The sequence below is a fragment of the Protopterus annectens genome, chromosome 9.part0, assembly GCF_019279795.1.
Source record: "Protopterus annectens isolate FY-2018-M chromosome 9.part0, PAN1.0, whole genome shotgun sequence".
NCBI lineage: Eukaryota > Metazoa > Chordata > Ceratodontiformes > Protopteridae > Protopterus > Protopterus annectens.
This window is the reverse complement of record NC_056743.1, coordinates 1,666,363,729-1,666,367,972: the sequence shown is the minus strand read 5'-3', so window position 1 is coordinate 1,666,367,972 and position 4,244 is coordinate 1,666,363,729. Positions and strand designations below refer to the sequence as shown.

At 43.3% G+C, this 4,244-nt stretch overlaps 1 pseudogene; it reads left to right on the top strand.

Annotated features, from left to right (window-relative positions):
• Positions 1-322: 322 nt before the first annotated feature.
• LOC122810738 lies at positions 323-2,020 on the top strand (annotated as a pseudogene).
• Positions 2,021-4,244: the final 2,224 nt, after the last annotated feature.

The window sequence follows — 4,244 nt, the reverse complement described above, 5'->3', positions numbered from 1 at the left end:
TTCAGAAATAAACTTGACACCCTGCAGCTCTAGATAGACTTAGACTGCCTTCCTCCTACTCCAGGACAGTAAAGGCAAAAGCACTTACACTATGAGCCACTCAGACTCTCAAACCACAGCAGGTGATTCTCTTATTACAAGGCAATCCCACAAATGCACCTCTGCAAAAAGCTCAGTGAAGGCGGTATCCACACCTCCTATGTCTTTTAACTGTACCCCCTATATCTCTTGGGTACTTCAACCCATCAGTCCGAAAAGTTTTCATCTTTGATTGGTTTGCTGTTTACAATGTTTGTGTGGATTCTTGCACACCCAGGGGGAGATGTTGTTGATTTTTGGTACTCTTGCAATATCTGCATTGCACTGTTATCCTCATATGGCTTATGGAGACAGAATTTACTGGATTCAAGAGCAGTTTTATAAATCTGAAAACCCTGCTAACATTTGGCTTGCATGTGGATCACATCAAGATCTGGTGATCCACACTGGGTTTAATTTGTACAGTCTGCCTGAGTGCTTGTGTTCAGCAGGGCTCTTGGAAAATGAGTCCACTGGTGGGCATTTTAAGCCTTTTCTTGCCATGGTCATCCATGTCTATTTTGACCATTCTGGCAGACTTCACCAGTTCAATCAGGTAGCAGTGCATCATGACAAAGTGGATACAATTACAAGGGGAGATAATTTTGACACTGTCACAGCGACATTGTCTGATCTCCCACCTCTCAATGGAGAGCCACTGATTTTCAACTACAGGCTGTGTAGCCTACCCACATTTTGCAAGAACATAATACAGAAAAGGAATATAAAGCCCATAATATCTTCAATAGCATATTGTTTGCTGTTTCTCCTTAACATGCTTTTAAAGCTGGGTTCAAGGTGCACCTGTGGATTGTCCCTCTCCCTTCCCATCTATGTCGCCATTAGTGTTAACAATTGTCAAACCCTTTTGTATTGGGTCTTTTTAAACTCTATCATAAATATGATTCTTGTGGATGATAGGCCCAGTTGAATTTCATTGCTGACTTCATCTCAGATAAACCATTGTGGATCTGTACACGTTTAATGTACATGCGTTTAATGTACACATAGTGTGCAGGGCAAACCTGGTTATATCCCTGTGCCTCCTACCCAGTGCACTGTAGTGTCACTTACACAGTAGAAAAATCTGTTCCCATGTTTAGAATATGTATCTGGGCTTGGTGCAGTGATGACATGCTTTTTATTGAGCAACATTGTTTGGTACTGCTAAGCAGTTTAATGTGATTTCTTTGGGAAATGTGATTTATTAAATATTTGTCCTTGCATGGCTTTTAGTAATGTATAACCCCATACCTTAACCTCACGTCATACTATATGACACAAAGAATAGCGCTTCTTTTTTCGTAGGTTCATAGATACTAGGCTATCAGCCCTGGGGCCTATATAAGCCTAGCCAAAAAGGTTCCCTGGCTTTTGCCACCCAAGAAAATAATTTTCCTATGCCCATGTTGAGCAGTGCCGCAGAAGTGATCACTGGGGTGAATTTTCTATTTTCCATCTAGTCGTCAAGATTTTTCTTAAAGAGGGCCAATGAGATGCTTTGCTTGACATGAATGGGTAGTTTGTTCCCGAGTGTGGGAAGTCTCTGGGACAGGAATCTATCCCTCCAGCATCTTCTGTTTATTGTGGTTACAAGGTTTAGGTCCCTGGAGCATATGGTACAGAGAGACTGGGATTTCTTTAAGTGTGGCATGTCCAACAGCTCTGGGTTTGACATAGCTTTGTATGTTAGGAAGAGATCACCTCTGAGTAGGTGATATGTGACAGAGTAGAGCTGGAGTTTCTTGAGACGGTCTGCGTATTGCATTGTGAGATACATGCCAAATGGAGCATTGTACTCTATAATGGGTCTGATGGATGAGTAGAGAGAAACTATGACCTCCTTTTTTCTAGAGGAGAGCACTTTTGTGATGAGGTGTGCCATGTAGAAGGATTTTCTGACTACTGTGGTGATGTGGTTATCAAAGGAGAGACTATTGTCCACCTGTGTCCTGAGGCCTCTTATCACACTTTCAGTGTTTAGTGAGCTACCGTCTATGTGGTAGTTCATGGGTACCGAGTTTTTCCCAAAGGATATGACAATGCACTTTTCATGAAATTGAGCTTGAGGCAATGACTTTGACAGCAAGCATCTGTCTCTGTGAGGCCCATTTGTAGAATGTCTACATCATTAGGTGATTCTGTTATGGCTCCCAGTTTTCAGTCATCTGCAAACTTTGTTAGCTAAAGATCTTCTGTGTTGGCCTGCACTTCAGAGAAGTTGATGCCAAACAGAGAGGACCCCGGACCAAATCCTGTGGTACTGCACTCATCACTGGTCTGAAGTGGAACTTGGCATTGACTTCTTTTACTGTGTGGGTTCTGTCAGTGAGCCAGTTGGCCACCCATCTTGTGACATAGGGATTTATGCCCAGTTTAGTGAGTTTATCTATAACTCCAGAGTGGGGGATGGTATCGAAAGCCTTGGCAAGGTCAAGATAGGTTGTGTGCACTACATTGCCCTTGTCTACAGCTCTGGTGACTGCTTCAAAGAAGTCAATTTGGTTTAGTAGGCATGATATACCTTTTACAAACCCTGGAGGTTACCTATGTCTTTGTCTATAAGCTCCAAGATGACATTTTCCATGGCATTGCAGACCAGGCTCATCAGGCTAATGGGGTGGTAGTTTCTGGGGTCCATGGTGGCACCCCTTTGTGGAGTGAGATAACTGTCACCATGCACCATTCAGTAGGCACATAGCCTGAGATGATGCTATGACTGAACAAGGTACTTAGGTGTGGTGCCAGTTCATTTTGTATTTCTTGCAGTACTCTGCCTGGGATGTTGTGTGATTCCCATGGATGCTGTGTTCTTGGCTTTGGAGAGTGCAGTCTTTACTTGTTCATCCATGATTACAGGGGCTTTGCATTTTTCTGGTTTTAAGATGGGCTCTTTGGAGGGTGTGTGGGGGGGGGGTAAAGTTAGCACTGAACCTATCTGACAGGATGTTGGCAATATCGGTTGGTTCTATATATTTAGTGCCATTGTGCTACAGCTCAGAGCAGATCTGAGTGTTGCCACTGAGATTTTTGACATAGCTGTAGAATGCTTTGTGGTTGTCTTTGGAATCAGTGGTGATTTTATTTTCATAACTGGCTTTGGAAGATTTTATGAGGCATCTCAGCTTTTTGCTGAGGCTGACAAGGGAGTTCCTCCAATCTTGGGATTTTACTCTTTTTTGCAACAGCTTCTTCCTTCTGTTGTAGAGTTTGTTTATGGCAGGGGACCACTAGATTGGCTTCCTTTTTTTGGAAGATAGCATCTTGGTCCTGTTGAGGATGGCACAATCGATGCACTCATGTATGTGCTTATACAGTACATTTGTGTAAGATCCAGCAGTCACACCTCTATTTTCCATCTGCATGGGTGTTGTGAAGTTTGCCACTTCTGTCTTAAGAAGCATGAAGTTGGCTTTGGAGTAGTTTTTTGAAGGTGGTTTCCTTAATGGGTGGTGGGGGTGGGATATGGATGTCTAGGGTGATTAGCTTGTGGTCAGATCTGACCAGCGAAGAGTTGACCTCTGGCATGGAACATTGGTTACCTATATTGGTAATGACCAGTTCCAGGATATTGCTGCTCCTGGTGGGGGTGTGGACAAGCTGATCCAAGGCATTGGAATTTATGAATTCCAGAAAACACTGAGCGAATGAATTGGTACATGAGTAGTTTTCCCAGATGATGAAGGGGTAGTTGAAATCACCACTAATTAAGGTATTGGGCTGTACCTTAATATTTTCCAGTATCTTAAAAAATGAAGAGTGGGAATCCTGGGGCATGGTGGGGTATCTGTAACAAGCTACAACCTGGACTGCAGTCTTGCCCAGTGTTAGTTGCACTTGGATAATTTTGGATGCATTATGTTGAGCAACTAGCCTGGAGGTGTGGATATCCTTAATGAATATGGACACGCCTCTGCCTTTAGTGTTTCGGTACAGGTTAGGTGGCTGAAAGGTGTGGAATGAAGTATAGCCTGTTAATGCAGGGGTGCTCTCTGGTGCCTTGAACCAGGTCTCTCTCACTGCACAGATGTCGATGTTCTCCATTTTAAGGAGTGCCTCGAGTGAGTGCATTTTGAGGTTTAGACTTCTAGCACTGGGTAGCATTACCCTCAGAGTTTGCTTGCTTGTACCTGTTATAGTGCTGAATTTGTCATTTAAACCTTGCC